Raw genomic sequence first — 18,678 nt, 5'->3', positions numbered from 1 at the left:
CATCCAATCATCAATATTATTTCTTGAAGAGTCCTAATGAGGAGCTCTGTTTGACATAGATGGGTAGTCTGTTCCCGAGTATGGGAAGTCTCTGGGACAGGAATCTATCCCTCCAGCATGTTCTGTTTATTGTGGTGACAAGGTTTAGGTCCATAGAGCGTGTAGCTCATAGGGATTGGGATTTCTTTAAGTGGAGCATGTCCAACAGCTCTGGGTTTGACATAGCTCTGTATGTTAGGCAGAGATCACCCCCGAGTAGGCGATATGTGATGGAGTAAAGCTGTAGTTGTTTGAGACTGTCTGCGTAGGGCATCTGTTTGAGGCCAGTAATCCTCTTTGTGAGGTATTTCTGTGGTCTTTCCAGTTGTTGTAGATGTCTTGTGAGGTACATACCAAAAGGGGCGTTGTACTCTATAATGGGTCTAATGAGTGATGAGTAGAGGGGAACAATGACCTCTTTTTTTTCTGGATGAGAATCCTTTTGTGATGAGATGAGCCACGTAGAAGGATTTCCTGACCACTGTGGCGATGTGATTATCAAAGGAGAGACTACTGTCCACCTGTGTCCCAAGGTCTCATCACATTTTCAGCATTAAGTAGACTACCAGCTATGTGGTAGTTCATGGGTACAGAGTTTTACCAAAGGGGATGACAATACTCTTTTTGGCATTGAGCTTCAGGCCATGACTTTGACACCAGGTATCTGTCTCAGGAGGCCCTTTTGTAGTTTGTCCACATCGTTAGGAGTTTCGATTATGGCTCCTAGTTTGCAGTCATCTGCAAACTTTGTCAGCCAAAGACCTTCTGTGTTAGCCTGCACTTCACAGAAGTAGATACCAAACATGAGAGGACCCAGGACTGAACCCTGTGGTACTCCACTTGTCACTGGTCTGAAGTCGGATTTGGAATCCGCCACTTTCACAGTGTGGGTTCTGTCCGTGAGCCAGTTGGCAACCCATCTTGTGACATAGGGATTTATACCTAGTTTAGTGAGCTTATCTATAATTCTAGAGTGGGGGATGGTGTCGAAAGCCTTGGAGAGATCTAGATAAGTTGTGTGAACCATTTTACCCTCATCTATGGTTTTGGTGACTGCTTCAAAGAAGTCAATCGGGTTTAGGAGACATGATCTGCCTTTTACAAAACCAAACTGGGGAGGGTTCAGAGTTTGGAGATTACCAATGTCTTTGTTTATGAGTTCCACGATGATACATTCCATGGCCTTGCAGACCACGCTAGTCAGGCTAATGGGGCGGTAGTTCCTGGGGTCCGTCGTGGCTCCCCCTTTGTGGAGTGGGATAACCATCGCGGTGCGCCATTCAGTGAGTATAAAGCCTGAGGTGAGGCTATGATTGAACATGGTACTTAGGTAGAGTGCCAGTTCATTCTGTAGTTCATGTAGAACGCAGCCTGGGATATTGTCAGGTCCCATGGATGCTGTGTTCTTGGCTTTGGAGAGAGTGTTTTTTACCTGTGCAGCCGTGATTATAGGAACTTTGCATTCTTCCGGTATAGAGATAGCACTGAACCTATCTGCTAGGATGTTGGCAATATCAGTTGGTTCTGTATATTTAGTGCCATTGTGCTGCAACTCAGAGCAGATCTGAGTGTTCCCATTGAGATTCTTAGGCATAAAGGAGGGGTAGGTCCTAACAGACACCCTGTCAGCATGGAAAATGATGAAAGGTTCAGTGGCCATAAAGGCACGAAGTTCCAAAACTCTCCCGGCTGAGGTGATGACCAGCAGGAAGGCAGTTTTCCAAGAAAGGTACTTCAGGTCTGCTGAATCAGCTGGGTCAAAGGGAGGAAAGGTCAGTTTTTCCAGGACAAAGTTTAGATCCCATGTAGGAGCAGGTGGTCTGATGTGGGCCACCCTCTAAGGAACTGTTTTAACAGATGTTGGGAATAAATGCGCTAATCCTACTCAATATAGGCAGTGATAGCAGAGGCATGTGTTTTGATGAAGGAGTAGGACAATCCCTTTTCTAGGAGCTCTGCCAGGTAGTCCAAAATCAATGGCAGACTGGCCTGAGTCCTGTTGACACCTTTGCAGTGGCACCAGATGGTAAATCTTTTCCATTTGTAGGAGTAGGATTTTCTGGTGTTGGGTCTTCTGGCCTCCTTAATAATGTTTAAAACCTGCCTGCCGAAGATTGTGGCGTCATCCGCCTTTGTGGAATCAGCCATGAGGACAGCTTGAGTGTGGGGAGGTTTGGATGCATTTCTCCTGAGTTAGGTTTGTTACGAGAGGCAGATTCATGGGAGGTTCTTTTGCCAGACTGAGGAGCCAGTCTGGAACAATGAGAATAGCCTTTGGGCCTTCCTCCCTAATCTTGAGAAGTACCCTGGGAATCAGGGGCAAGGGGGGGGGGGATGCGTACACAAACAGACTGCCCCAGCGGAAGGAGAGGGCATTCACCCTCCAGGATTCTGGATGGAACTCTTTGGAGCAGAACTTGGTTAGCTGGTGGTTGTCTGAAGTTGCAAGGAGGTCTATGTCCAGGTACCCCCAGGATTTTGCTGATGTTGAGAAAGGTCCCCATGTGCAGCTGCCACTCATGGGGATCCAGGAGGCTTCTGCTTAACTGGTCTGCCATGGTGCACTGTTTCCCTGGGATATACTGTGCAATCAGATGTAGTCCCAGATTTGAGGCTGACTGCCAGATTTGCATAGCTAAGCGACAAAGGGGGTAGGAGTGAGTCCCCCCCTCCTAGTTGATGTACATTACTATTGTGCTGTCTGTCTTGATTAAGAGCACTCCTGGTCTCAGGTGATCCTTGAAAGCTTGGATTGCCCTGCGAACCACCAGCATTTCTTTTAGGTTGATATGTAGGCCTTGAACCTCCTATTCCCAAATAACCTGGGTGCAAATACTTCCTTGGTGTGCCCTCCAGGCTGTGTCTGAAGCATCTGTGGTGATGGTTTGGCCCTGTGGAAGTCTGATAAAGGGCAGACCCTTGTTCAGGGTACACGCCTCTGCCCACCATAACAGTTCCTTCTTTAAGCAGAGAATCTTGGGCAGCTGGTACTCCAGTGACTGTGAATGTTGGCACCAGAGGTTCCTGAGGTACCATTGTAGTTTCCTCATGTGCAGTCTGGCTAGGGGAATCAGCAGGATGCAGGAGGCTATATATCCCAGTGCTTGCAGGAACTTCCTTGCTGTGAGGTGGGTCCTGCGAGACAGCTGGGGAAAAAAGCGTGGAGAAAGGTCTGCTTCTCTGGAGGGAGGGAGGTTAGGAGAGTTTAGACAAAGGTGAGATCCTGCAGAAGTCTTTCCTTGGTGTCTGCCTGGATGAGGCAGTCATCCAGGTAAGGGTAAATCTGCATACCCTTCTGTCTGCAGTAGGCAATGACAAGAGCCAGGTACTTGGTAAAGACACTGGGAGCAGTAAATAAACCAAAGGGCATAATAGAGAATTGAAAGTGTAGTGACCCTGCTCTGAAGTGCAGGAAACTCCTGCAGGACTTGCTTATGGGGATATGGAGGTAGGTATCCTTCAGATCTAGGATCACTAGCCAACCATAAGGCATCAGCATTGGCAAAGGTTTTTGTAGGGTCATCATTTTGAATTTTGGAACCAAGAGGGAGAGATTCAGAGTGGATAGGTCGGGAATAGGGTGCCAGGTACCCTCCTTTCTGGGTACCAGGAACAGTCTTGAATAAAACACTTTTCCAGCCTGCTCCTTTGGTACAGGTTTCCATGGCGACTTGAGCATACAGCTTTTGGATCTGGCGGACTGCTTCTGCTCTCTGATTGCTGGTACATCTGGGAAGCCTGAGTATCTGGTGTTTTCTCTGAAAGAGAATCTGTACCCACTAGTAATAATTTTAGGACCCATAGATCTGAGGTGAAGGCTTGCCAATTCTGTAGGAAGAGGGAAAGTCTTCCTCCTAGTTTCTCTGGGGGTGGGGGGCAGAATGGAGAGGAGAAAGTCACTGCGAGTCCTTGGAGAAGGGAGTAGGCTTAGAACTCCCTTGCCTAGGCGTTGCAATGGTCCATTGCCTGGATCTCTGCTGGGTTTGGGACTGGTGCCTTGAAGGCCTGTCCCTGCACCCCTTCCTCTGGACAGGGTTTGTTTGGGTAGGAAACGACCAATGCTTTGTGGGAAAGTTCCTACTGAACCTGGCAGGCTGTACCTGCAGAAAATCCTTCACAGTCTGCATAGACTTGGCCTTGTCTTCCATTTTCTTAATAACCTCCTCAGCCTTGGATCCAAATAGCTAGTCCTTGTCTAGAAGGGCGTCTAATAGTTTGGATTTTACCTGGTCAGGCAAAGGTTGTTCTCTTACCTAGGCCTGCCTATGGATCACTAAGTCAGATACTACAGCCCTGCTAAAAGCTTCCAAGGCATCAAACCCACAATGCAGGGAATAACTGGCTACCTAGGAGCTAGTCTGTATCTGCTAGTTCCCTGGTTGTTCTGCTGTCTGGTAGGGTGGGCATTTTTTGTTTTAATAACTCCAGCACATTTTGCTGGTATTTAAGCATATGAAACTGACAATTCAAGCTTTTAGAGGAGCTAGCCCTAGCCCCTTTGGGACCCTGAGTCATGACCGCTGAGTCAGCTGTAGGGTTTTTAAAAAGATACTTGCGGGTGTCTTGTATCCTATAACTGTCTGGCTTCCTGGAGGCAGGATGAGAGCCCAGGGTGAGTGCAGATTCCAGAAAGACATCCTCCACTACATCCAGGATTGGGGGAATGGCCACAGGTTTATGCTGCGGCAGGCCAAGGAACTCCCCTGTCTCTTCTTTGACTAAGGACAGTCCTCTGCCTCGCAGTGAAAATGTTCCCTGAGTGAATTTAAAAGTTTCCCCGAAGGAGAGGTCCTCAGGTGGGTAGGCAGCAGGAATGGGTTCCTCAGCATCTGAATCCTCAATGCTGCAAAGGTCTGCTCTTCAGTGTCCGACTCTTCTAGGTCTGACCCTTCTGACTCCTGGTCAGCAAGAGCCTCAGGGGAAGTGTCCCTCTTCCTTTTGGCTGGGGTCGCTTGGGTGGGCTGGCTTCCTCTTATCAGGGTGATTAGATCTTCTGCCATTCTAAGCAGCTACTGTGACCGTGGAGCAGGCTGGGTGGAACAGGCTGGGTCCCTGGGATGGGATCTTTCTAGGGGTTGTCTTGGTTTTGGGCCTAGTGGATTCCACAGCCTTATACAGGGTTAGCTTAACTGGCAGCATGGTTGTCGGTCTCTGCCTGGCGTTGGTCACTGGAATAGTCTCTACAGAAGCTGGTGCCTATGAAGAGGCTCTGGACCCAAGCGCATGACTGGCCAACATACCGGCAGGAGAAGAGGGACCTGGCAGCATACCCCACTCCAAATGGGTCTTGGTAGAGGCCTGCGACGGATCCTCGGCTGGCATCAGGGGCTACGAAGGCACCTCATTTAGTTCAGCAACTGTACTGGGTGGAAGGCTAGCTGACTTCAGATCGGAGTTGTCAGAGGGCCTAACTTTTTGAGGCCTATCCTTTTCCTTATCTTTCCTTTTTCTGGGAAAATCAACAGCAGCCTGATCGACCAATGCCATTTTGTGTTGAGGAACAGTCTCACTAAAGTATCTAGCTACAATTTCAGCTTTCCTTCTAATAGTCCCAGCATTAAATAAAACTGACATCTGGGGATGTCGTGGTCTGGACCTAGGCAAGTGACGCAGTGGGTATGGAAGTCTCGGTGTGCAATCTATTTTCCACAACTGAGACAATTATTGACTTTCTCTGACATTGGTTAAAAGTAAGAAAAGGTTACACAATGGGGTACTTGGCATTAGATGGCTACTCCTTCACTCTGGCAACCGGCAACCTATGCACTTGCGTACTGCTTCTGCTTCGGGCTCCACAGCAAGAAAGACAGATATAATGGCGTTGGCTTCCTAATTTTATAGCCCTGACAACCTGACATCAGCTTTACACTCAAGACAGCCGACGCAGGAGGGATACCCTTTACTCTGCTATTCAGGCCGGCCGAGCAATACCCAGCAGGGATAACCCACAAGTGATGACTGCAACAGTGAAACACGAAGAACGTCTATGGATTTTATATTACATATCATTTTAACATAAATATTTAACATTTTATTTGTGCAAAAAAAAGAAGTTATGTGCTTACCATAACGTTCCATGTGGAGTGTTCATCTCGCCTTTGTTCTTACACACGGGGTTCGGAGCCAATCCTCGGCTCCAAGTCGGCCGCATAGCAAAGCTCTGCATCTTAGAGAAGCTCGAGACCAGGCTATATCCCACAATCCTCCCTGCCATTACTCAGATCTAGTTTGCAAGCACACCAGACCAACCATAAACCTGAGGTGCTAAGGCTACATACCGCCACAAAAATTCAGAGACACTATCTCACTGATAAATTAACTAAAGGGTAACGAAATATACCCCATGAGGTAAGAGGCAATATACCTGGAAGAGGTAAAGGCATGTGGACCAGACTCTAGTCCTACTCGTTCTTCCAAACACATGAGGGATGGAAGGGGGGGAATGTAAGAACAAAGGCAAGATGAACACTCCACATGGAACGTTATGGTAAGAACATAACTTCTTTATGTGAGAGTGTTCAATCTCGCCGTTTGTCCTTACACACGGGTAGCGTCCCTAGCTCCATCACCCTGAGTGACTTATGGAAGAACGTTTCTGAGCACAGTGGAACCAAAAGATGTCCTGTCTTTGGAGGCTTTGTCAACTCTATAATGAGCGATGAAAGTATGTGGTTTAGACCACGTGGCTGCTGCACAAATCGTGTCCAAAGGCAGGCGAGCTGCATGAGCCAAGGAAGTGGAAACGGTTCTAGTAGAATGGCCCATAGGTTTGGTGGGCAAGGCCTGATTTGACTCAGAATACACAAAAGCTATACAATCAGTAAGCCATTTAGAAAGTGTACGTTTTGTAACTGCCATGCCCTTTTTATTGTCTGCAAATGCAACAAAATGTTGATCTGTTTTTCTGTAATCCTTGGTCCTGTCCAAATAAAATCTTAGCTGTCTGTGGACATCTAACTTGTGCAGCATATATTCCAACTTGCTGGTATGGTTTTTGAAGAAAGTAGGGAGTTCAATGGACTGATTAATATTTATGACAGAACATACCTTAGGAAGGAAAGATGGGTTTGTTCGTAAGGAAACTCTATCTGGGTGGAAAATTAAGTAAGGTGGTTTAACTGATAGTGCTTGCAGCTCTGACACTCTCCGAGCTGAAGTAACCGCTACAAGAAAAAGAGTCTTCCACGACAAAAACTTCAGGAGGCAAGAAGAGGCTGGTTCGAAGGGTGGCAACATTAGTTGCGACAATAACAAATTTAAATTCCATGGGAATAAAGGGTCTCTGACGGGCGGTCGAAGATGGAAGGAACCTTTCATAAAAGCCTTACAAAGCCTGTGGGACATAATAGAAGAACCATCCTCACCAACATGGAAGTTGGATATGGCCGCCAACTGTACTCTTAGTGTGGAAGTAGAGGCTCCTTCGTGGAAAAGGATGGATAGAAATTCTAGAACTTTATGTAAAGGAGTTACCAGGGGGTCCAAGTGTTGGCTAGAAGCCCAGTACACAAAGCGTTTCCATTTACTCCTGTAGAGTTTTGTAGTGGAAGCCTTATGAGAGGCAACCAAAATGCGTTGAAATGCCGGAGAAAGTATATCAGACCTGGCTAGTCGGGGAAGTGGAGCAGCCAAGCTGCTAGTTTGAGGGATAGAAGAGACGGGTGAGGAACTCCCGACGAATGTGTCAGTAGATCTGGTACTGGGTCCAGGATCCACGGTTCCTCTGTTTGATGGGCTCGAAGAAAGGGGAACCATATCTGTCAAGGCCAGAATGGGGCTATGAATATAATTGTCCTTTCCAGGTTCATGGCTTTCTGAAGAAATTTGGGAATCAAGGGGGTAGGTGGAAATGCATATAGGAGACCCAGGGGCCAATCGTGTATCAGTGCGTCCCTGGGGACATCCCCTGGAGGGGGTAGAAGGGCAAAATAGCTTCTGCATTTGGTATTCATTGGGGAGGCGAATAGATCGCAGCAAGGCTGGCCCCATCTGTGGAAAATTCTTTCCGCCACCTGTAGTTTGAGGGACCACTCGTGAGGTAACAGGATGGCTCTGCTCAACCTGTCCGCAATGATGTTGGATGACCCCGGGATGTGCGTTGCTATCAGAAAGTGACCCGTGGACTCTGCCCATTGCCAAATTCTCATGGCCTCTCTGCATAATGGGTAAGATCTGGTTCCCCCTTGTTTGTTTATGTACCAGAATACACACATGTTGTCTGTCTGAACTGCTACTGTTCCTAGAGGTAGGGAGGGTTTGAAAGTGTTGCAACACCAAGAACACCGCCCTCATTTCCAGAACATTTATGTGCAGGTTGTACTCCATGTTGGACCATTCCCCTTGGACTGTTCTTCCCTGAAAAAGTCCCCCCCACCCTATCAGGGAAGCGTCCGTGGTTATCGTGGCCATCGGATTCGGTAGAACAAATGGACGACCCATAGTGAGATCCTGACTGAACACCCACCATGAGAGGTCTCGCTTGCAAGAATCTGTTATCAGAATCTCGTGCGTTAGGGGTAACTGCCGGAATGACCACTGTGTGAACAGCAGCCATTGGAGGAGCCTCATGTGCAATCTCCCCATAGGAACTGCAATCAGGGACGCTGCCATGAGTCCCAAAACCTTCAACACCAGTTTGGACGGGGCTTTCCTGCTTTGCAGTAGAAGAATAACCTGTTCCTTGAGGGATGAAGCCCTTACTGGAGGGAGCTTTACCGGTGTTAAGCGTGTATCTAGGTCTGCTCCGATGAATGAAATATGCTGGGGGGGCAGTAAGGCAGATTTTTCGAAGTTTATGGAAATCCCTAGGTGGGAACAAAGTTTGACTGTATAGTCTCTGGCTTGTATGAGGCGACGCTCGGTGGTGGCGGTGAGGAGCCAGTCGTCCAGATAGGGAAACACCCGGAATCCTAGACATCTCAAGAGAGATGCTACCACTGCCATGCATTTGGTGAATACCCTGGGGGCTGAGGTGAGCCCAAAGGGCAGGGCTCGAAATTGAAAATGACTGGCTCCCAGCCGGAAGCGCAGGTGAGCTCTGGACGTCTGGCCATCTTGATGTGGAAGTACGCGTCCTTGAGATCTGTCGAGCACATCCAGTCGTCCTTCTGCAAAAATGGAAGGATCGATTGAAGCGGGACCATCCGGAACTTTTCCTTCTTCACGAAGGTATTGAGATTGCTGAGATCCAAAATGGGTCTCCAGTCCCTTGTCTTTTTTGGAACTAAAAAGAACCTTGAGTAAGTTCCGGATCCTTTTTGGTCCGCCGGGACTGGCTGAATGACTCTTTTTTTTGAGCAGCTTTGAAATTTCTATTGCTGCTGGGCCTCGCATGACGGGTGGCACATCTGGAAACCTTCTTTGTTGGGGTGGAGTTGACATAAAGGGGATTTTGTATCCTCTGGTTACAATGCTTTTTACCCAGGAATCTGAGGTAAGAGTTAGCCAGGCCTGTGGATATAAAGCCAAGCGACCCCCGACTGCCTCCAGAGCAGGACAGTCGGGCCCCCGTTCAGGAGTGCTGGAAAGGCTTACCAGGGATAGGATCCCTGTCGCCTTGGTTCTGCGGACCCCCTCTGCCGCCGGGGCGACGTCTTCCATGTCTGCCCCCCCTCTGCCTCGGGGGGGGGGGGGTCACTCTGTGTGGCCTGGAAAGATCCCTGAATTTTACGGAACCACATTTTTCCGCCTCATTGCCCTTTGGGGTACAGTCTAGATGGAACGGAAAAACAGACTCAGACAGCAGACAGAGTCTTTCCTTCTTGCTCACACCGAGTTAGTGTCTCTTTCACTTTGGGCCCCAAAAGAGTGGCACCATCAAAGGGGGCGTTGGCGAAGGAAGACTTGAAGGCTTCCGCAAATGAGCACAGCCGCATCCAGGATTGTCTTCGTAGAGCAATCACTGAAGCTGCGGCTCTACTCGACCCTTCAGCCACATACGAGATGAGCCTCATGGACGAGTTCACTATGGAGATAAGGGTGTTAAGCTGTGCTGTTACCTTATCTGAAACAGCAGCATCTGTGTTACCCTGGAGGGTATCTCTCAGCTCCTTGATGAGATCCCTCTGTAGACGTGTAGAATGTGTCAAATAGTTTAGTGAACGCATGGAAAAAGTCGCTGAACTAAAAACGCGCTTCCCGTATCTGTCCATAGTCCTAGAATCCTCGTTAGGAGGATGAACAGAAGAGGAAGACTCAGACATCTCCTTTTTAGTGGCTGCAGCCACCATAGTGTCAACCGGAACTCCTTTGGTGAGATATGTCTTGTCCTGGGGAGCGTTAATAAATTTGCTTGGTTTTCGAGGGACCGGTTCCACTGTATCCGGTGTCTCCCATGCCCTTCGAGCAATCAAATCCATTAATTCATCAAAGGGTGGAGTAACCCAGGAGGTAGAAGGTTGAGCACCAAAAGCCTTCAGCAACACCGACTCGTCCTCAGTGGGGGCTAGGGACTGCCAATCACCCCTCTGTTTTAAAATCTCCAAGATGTCCGCAAATGAGACATCCTCGGAGGGGGATTTTGGGGAGCCCTCTGACTCATCCAAGTCAGTGTCAGAAGTTAGAGATTCCTGCGGGGAATCTAAGTGCCTCCTCTTGCACAATCTTTTCCTCGGAACCTCATCGGAGGGGGATTCCGGTGAGGCCTCCGAGGAACAGGGGGCACCCTCTGGGGGTGGCTGAGGCAATGGTGCTCCACGCTTTGGATGTGTCGTGGGAACAGAAACAGAGAGCGGCTCCTTAGGGGAGGGAGAAGACGCCTCCGATGAAGTGGTTGTCTGTGTAGACAAAACCTTCCTCATAAGGTCGAAAACCCCTGAACCTCGGGTCGAGGACTCCCCCGGTTCCGAAGAACATGGAAGAATCCCAGACACGGGGTCCATGAGTTTCGACCCCGAGGACGGAGCCGAGCCAATCTGCACCGAGGCCCCGAGAGGGAGAGTCGGCACCGAAAGGTCGGTACGACTCTCGGTCCTGGAACCAAGGAGAGATCGCCGACTCCGCGACTCACCTATCGGTTCCGAAGGAGTCGAGGTCAATGGTGTCGATCGTGCAATGGACGGTTTCGGCACCGAGGGCTCAACTATCATCGGCTCATCCTCTTCCGGCTCCAAAGACTGGATGGGTCTCGAAGGAGGACCTGTTGGAGATAAAGGGAGGCCTTCTAGTTTCGACACCAATTGGGAGGAAACTGCAATCAACTTGGAAAGGGCTGTGTTCTCCATAAGTTTCTACACGACACGATCCACATCAGTATCAGATAACGGTCTGGAAGATCAGGTCAAAGGGGCCGAAGATGGCACCGACCGAAGAATGGAAGGTGGCGGTAGCTCCGACACCGGTTCCAAGACCTGGGGCTCAGTGAAAGATAACCGTTCGACGCTCGGCCCCGAAGTCTGTGGAACCGGCGAACGAACTTTAGAAGATGAACTCGGAGCCGATGACATGGGCTCCGACATCTTCGACCCCTTCAAGGACTTAGAAGCCTGGTCAGACTTGTCCAAAGCCTCCTGGAAAGCAGGCTTAAGAAGTCCCCTGTCTATAAGTTTCCTGCGTCTATCTGTCATGACCCTCCCACTGAAGGAATGGCATATAGAGCAATCCTCTTGCAAGTGGAGAGGGCCAAGACAGTAGACGCAGGAAGTGTGGTTGTCAGCGATGGACATTTTCTGCCCACACTGACACCTTTTAAAACCAGACTTGGCTTTTTCAGACATAATTAGGAAAATACACTTTTACTGTAAAAAATTTAAGCACTAGCTATAATTAAGAGAGAAAAAAATATATATATATATATAGCTACAAGTTAAAGAAAGGTAGGCCCCAAAGGGAAACCTATGAAAAACAATGACAGAACTAACTACACTACACACACACACACACACACACACACTATAGTAAGATCAAAAACTAAATTCTCAATAACTATAAGAACTTTTAAACAAAACAATAACTATCTTATCTGCAACAACAAAGTTTTCTCTGGTCCGAGCTCTCTTATCGATGTGATCCGTTGCAGCGGTAAACTAGATCTGAGTAATGGCAGGGAGGATTGTGGGATATAGCCTGGTCTCGAGCTTCTCTAAGATGCAGAGCTTTGCTATGCGGCCGACTCGGAGCCGAGGATCGGCTCCGAACCCCGTGTGTAAGAACAAACGGTGAGATTGAACACTCTCACATCTGTAATTTAACGTGCATTTTGTGTAGAATAATCATGAGAGATGCATGTTATAGGAGGGTTCATTGGTTGACTTAAAAACCTATTTGCATATGACCACTAATTTTCTAACCTTTAAAAAGCATATTAGTTATAAGCAGATAGACTTTCTGGATGTAGCACTTAAGAACGTGAAAGGGGATATACAAAACACATTATATACTAAGGATGTTAAAAAATGTACATATCTATTGAGGCAAAGTATGTATCCACCATTTATTTTTAACAATATAGTTAGAACTCAAATGGGTAGAATATCACAATTTAATAAAGAAGATGCTGTTTTAAGTGAACAGATGGAAAATATGGTTCATGATTTTCACAAGCAGGGTTATCAGAACAATATAGTTAGTAAAGAGAGAGTTGGCACTTGCATCTTTGAAGTTTTATACAAGTCGTAGTTCCTACTACTTTATTTTACTATTTGATCATTTTTTGGCTAGTCTGGATTTATAACTGTAGTTCCTGTTTTTCTGTAGTGTGCTTTTAAGACAGCTAACATTTTGAAATTAGATAATATTTACATTAACCATACACAATCCAAAGTAATACTTATAGCTATGGCTTAGATTACTGACAAAATTTAAAACTATTACTTCTGGTGATTTGAACATGGGGTGAATTGTTGGTAAAATCTGCAACTGTTAATCTTGGGGACTCTATAATTTGATGACTTTTTTGTTATAATATGCAGATTTTGCTATAATATACAGATTTCTACAATTACAGAGGGCTTTTTTCAGACAATAGTCTTAATTACGCAGGAGATCATACCAGAAACAGTAGTTTAAAACACTTAATGTCCCACTTATGTCACTTATTAACTTCACATATTTTGTCAAATTTAATTAGAGTATCTCCTTCAATTATCGATATTCAGAGAAACAGACAGCCAAGCGGCCTCAAAGAATTATTTCAGTGAGGAATTGGCAATATGTCATCTGTGTGAGCAGCCATGTCTGTGTGCAGCTCTTTTTACAACAATGATTTTGGTGTAAACAATCACCTGCTCAAACCATAATTTGGCCACACCACCACCACAATAATATGTTACTGGTATCTAGAGCTGGCATCTATAACCAGAAAGTGGGGATGCTCACTGAAAATAAATATAAAATTTATAATACAATATGTTTGGTGTGGTGTATGATTTTACTTTGGAATGCTAGTGATATTTTGGGACAATGTTTCCAGGAAGCATCCTAGGTGATGGCCAACAAGAGAGCTGCTACAAAAGCAAAGTTACAGAACAGCAAATAACATGAAGCTGCTACAGAAAAAAAAAATCACACTGACTACAATATGACTGCCAGACAGATGGACAAATGGAAAGGAAAAGCAATTTAATTATTACTGATGAAAGGTTTTGTAAAACGTAGAACTGTAACGCCAAATATGCCCCAGGATAGTATTAGCAACACAAAGAACTCTTCCACAGTCTTTTAGGTGCTGTCTCCATTGAATGCAACTGCCTTAAAAAGGAAATAGAGCTGCTGCATACTTCAATTTGTAACCTGCAAACAAGCACCACTGTCGTTACAAGCTCACTGCAGAACCTGGAATCCCATGAAACCAGAATAAGAGAAAAGTGTCTCTAGTTTAGAGGACTGACAAAAATGCTCCCTAAATTTAATTTTTAAACACATTTTCTGCTTCTACGTAAGAAGCTCTATTTTTTAGATGAAAGATCCAGCATAGACATCATTTCCATCAGAGGTAATGAAAGGGGGTTCTGTCTTATTGATCAGTTTATCAGGAAAGGTCAGATACAAAATTAAAACCGCCTTGGACTTACTAAGTTTGTTCATACTATGTTGTGGATAACATACACCAAGCTCTTTGTACCTCTCCCCCTCCTCCCAAAGTTATACACCAAGATTACTGTATGTAAAATTACACAGTAATGCACATGCTTTCCTGGTTCATGCACTGTTAAAGAAACCAAATTTTTATTGCACTGGTTGTAATTTGAAAATTTCAACTGAATTAACCCAAAGAGGTCAAGGTGGCAAGGCATCAGACTTAGAAGGGCATACTCTTCAACAGTGACATTTTCATGGAAATGGGCAAATTATATATATTCAAGAAGTCCACATGTATACATCATAGTCCGATACATATAAGAAGAACTGAGTACTTCAGAAAGCCTCTACGTGAAATTCCATAAACAACTGGGTGTGGCTAGGCTGGTCAACACGGTTCTCTCATTTAACATCATTCAGGTAAAAAGTGATACTCACGGAACATTCATTGCAGTGGTACTTAAATGTGCTATTCTATTCTTGACCTTCTTTAAAATATTGGTATATGTACCTTCTCAATGTATTTTTTTTTTCTTCAAATGTCTCAAGTTTTTGTTCTTTTTAATAACTATGACATCACATACCCTAGTCAAGAACTGACATTTCTGAGTTGTCAAGAAGTAAAAATATAAACGTCAGAACCAAGATCATTTCAAGTAATTCACTTTTGCATTTGTAAGTTATACTGAACACATATCCTTGTTCTTGGTCTAACTGGTGGCTGAATTGAAATATCTTGTACAACATGGAATCTGGGAAATAAACAATTTCATTCATTCATTCTTTGAACTGCATCAGGACAGACAATTACATTTGCTATAATGTGGATTACCTTTAAATGTACAATAAGAGGTTTCTTAATTAGCAAAACATCTCATATTACATGTTATAGGCAAAAGAAAATTCAGGAGTACACAAATTGCAGCTAGACAAAACTTCAAATGAAACGATGCAAATAAATTTACATTTTTAGTAAATGCTCAACATGAGCTTAAGCAAAAACGTGCACTGAACATATCTCTACTGGAATGCAAAATTCATGTGGGTTCACCTCAGTCTAACAGCTCATCAGTATTGATTACTGGTTCTTGTTATATTCAACCTAAGGATTTACCTGCAGTATTCTATAATGATATGTATATGACCCAACTAATTCACATATAGGTTTGAATGGACTGACTTTTTTCTCAGCAACTTTTTCTGAACACATTACCAGAATGTCACACTCTGAAACTAGTTTAAGAAGCCGGATCTCAACCCAAAACATTAAGGCCCCAGGACCTAATGGTTTTCAATGCTACTTTCTACAAAAATATCAAACATCATGTAGCTAAAATTTTGCTGAACTATAATGACATGATTGATCAATATTTATTCTTAAACCAAACTCAAGAGTCTCTTAAAAATGTCCTATAACTCTAATTAGTCTCAGTGTTAACATTTTTCTACTCAGAGCCTCTTTCACTAAAACAAAATTGTACATCTACAAATAATCTAAATGCTGAAACTTACTAAATGATGCTTGTTTACAGGTTTTGTTTACACATTCAAAATTTAAATCAGGATTTGACATTGATGAATAAGCTACTGTGTCTACTTCTTCCTTCTACAATGTTCATGTTTTTAATTTTACATACCTTTGTATTGGTCCTGTTCACCAAAGCCTAATTGTTAAGGGGTTCAGCTTTATCCCTTCTGGGAGAGTTAAGGCAGCTGATACTCCGGTTGATTTAAAAATCTTTACCAGGAAGTTGAACCTGCACGTTATTTGGATTTGGTAATGCCACCTGTAATTCTGACTATATGTTGAAATGGAGGAGCACCTACAATCCTCCACTCCATCCCATCATACAGGCCTTTGAAAGGAAATGTGAAAGAGAGATTAAAGGCCTGTTGAGTTCTAGAGGTAGTCCATTTTTTTACAATCTTACCAATCATGAGAAATATATTTTGAATGAGTTTGTATCTAATAAAACAATTAGATGCATGAAAACGGACAAAGGTGGTGGCATGTTGCTTATGGATACTACTGATTATCAAGGGAGGATGCATTCCATCTTAGCTGATACTGATATTTATTCCACTGTTTCTTTGAATGAAATTACAACTGCCTACAATATAATCAATTTACATCTTGATGAGTTATTGCTGAACAGTCTTACTTCTCCAGCTTTGGCTTACTATTTAAGGGTTGAAAAACGGATTATTCTGAAAATATTCAGAATCTCCAAGATACATTCTAATCTGGAAAACTCTAAGACCAATTGTTTCTGCAGGTGGTTCCATTACAGAAACTCTTGCTAAGTTTACTGATTTTAAGTTGAAGTATATATTAACAATGGTTCGACACATCCTGAAGGATTCATGGGACCTTACTGACAAACTGAGACATGTTCAGCTTGACCAAGAATTTTTATTAGTGACTGGATATTAAGAATTTGTTTTCAGTTATTACTCATGAGTGTCATTTGAGATGATTCAATAAGATTATTTCACAGTATGACCCACTTATAGATGTGGAGAATAGGCTAGTTTATGGAAATGGTACTTAATTTAATCTTCTTTGACAGTGAATATTTTAAGCAGAGAAAAGGGGTGGAGATGGAGGGCTGCTTGCTCTCCCATTTATGCAAGCATTGTTTTGTATTGGTGGGAGAAGGAGAAAATGACATAACGTTTGAATTGTTTGATTTATTTTAGATACCTTGACAATATTTTTATAATCTGGAGAGGTGACACCCCTCAATTGCAGAAATTTGTGAGTACTTTGGATACTTCTATCCCTTTTCTAAAATTCTCTCAATTTCAATATTCAACAGATCCATTTCCTTTATGTGATTATTAAGAAGGGTCTGCATGTTGGATTTGAAAAGACCATCTATTGAAAGCCCAATTTTTATGAGTCAGTGCATTAGAATTTTGGGACTAACCTATGAGGACGAACAATGTCTAGCTGAATTTAATAAGTTGAAGGGTTGGTTCTTAGAAAGGTGCTATTCCTGAGGAACTTACTAATACCAATATTAGAATAGTCCTGGATCTTAGAAAAGAAAGATATGGTCCCATTTTACCTGCTGATCTTAAACATATGCTGCAGTCTAGTAAGAATGACAGTTTAAGTTTACCTTCTTCTTCAAACAATTTCACATTGCACATGGTGTTCCAGTATTCTCTAGACTCTGAAAATATAACAAAGATATTATACGGAAGAACTGGCTTATACTGAGCAGGCTTGACTGTTTTAACACTAGCCTTCCTACATTTCCCTGTTTTGTATATAAATAAACTCAATACACGGCAAGCGGCTTCCATGTACACAAATCCCTTTAATTCTGTTGAAAAACTTGGTAAACCACTTTAAAAATACCAAATAATAAAAGCTAAACTGTTGAGTGCTTTCATCTGTTAATTCGAGATCTTCAAAACTGCTAGCTGCTAACACATTAAGCTTAAAATATGCATTCAAAAACACACAACCCTCAAAAATAACCAGTCAAAACTAATATTTAAATAAGAAGTACATACACCCTATAAAAAATCTACTAGCAATAATATAACCAATAATTACAATACTTGTGATAACCAATGAGAAAAGTAACTTTGGCAATTCAACCAGTGGTAGTAATGACAAAAACTAATATACATATGAGCAATAAATAAACCCCGTAGGTTATATCTTACCCAGTCAAAGGGCCAGAATGGTAAAATGGACCAATAGTAAAACAGGCTCCAAGGACCAATAATATGGGAAACGGTAAAATTTTACCCAATGGCAGTGAAGTCAACTGAAAAAGTCAAACATGCTTTGAGATTTGAACTCATAACCCCTGGTTTACGAAATCATTGCTCTAACCCCTGAGCTACAGCATCAAAGTTTACTGGATCGCAACTAACTCTCCAAAAAACTGAAATGTTCTCATTCAAAGCAGGGAGGTTACTGACATCCAACTTTAGCTGCCAAAATAATTCACAATTCAAAAGTCTTGTCTGCCAATCACCCACAAAGGCTCCCTCATTGATCTGTTCAATCACAGGGAAAACAACCGAAAATCAACACATAAAATGGAATGCTTAGCTAAAGCACGTTTACTGTCATTCTGTTGGATACTGTAGTTGTGATTCCAGTTATCACCCCTTTTTTCAAAACAAGGGGGATAGTAAAGAGCCAACTGATCCATGTGTCCAGACTAACTTCAGATGATTCACACTAAGAGTTTGCGGTTGTGATGGACATGTTCTGCGAACGTGGTTATCCTGACTCGGTCTTGTCTCTCCTTCATGAAGAGATTTTGGCCAACAGAATGGCTGGAGGCACCTATGCACCAATTATTAAATTTGGCTTACAAGGTGCCATAACAATCCATTCTGAATCCAATTTTGACACCAGTGCCAACATGGTGCTATTTTACATCACGAACGCTAAGGACACTGAGCAGGTTATACGTAAGAATTGGTTTATTTTTCAGCACCATGACAAGACGAAGAAATTATGGGCGAGTTAGCCCACTTTTTCATATAAAAACAAATTTAATATTAAAAATCTGTTAGAGAAACCACTGGTGTGTTAAGCAAGGAAGAGTGTTGTGACAACAAAGAAGTATGGAAGGTGCAAACAGTGTAGGA

The 18,678-nt window shown here is 43.8% G+C and overlaps 1 protein-coding gene across 1 annotated transcript in view; it reads right to left on the bottom strand.

The window, feature by feature from the left end:
- Window positions 1-18,678, bottom strand: part of LOC122806064 (serine/threonine-protein kinase ULK3-like) — a 571,755-nt gene that overhangs the window by 294,448 nt on the left and 258,629 nt on the right. The gene's annotated exons all lie outside the window — the stretch shown is intronic.

This window comes from Protopterus annectens, chromosome 7.part0 (assembly GCF_019279795.1).
Source record: "Protopterus annectens isolate FY-2018-M chromosome 7.part0, PAN1.0, whole genome shotgun sequence".
NCBI classification, from domain to species: domain Eukaryota; kingdom Metazoa; phylum Chordata; order Ceratodontiformes; family Protopteridae; genus Protopterus; species Protopterus annectens.
Note: the sequence above shows the minus strand (reverse complement) of the source record. Positions and strands in the feature narration are given on the sequence as shown.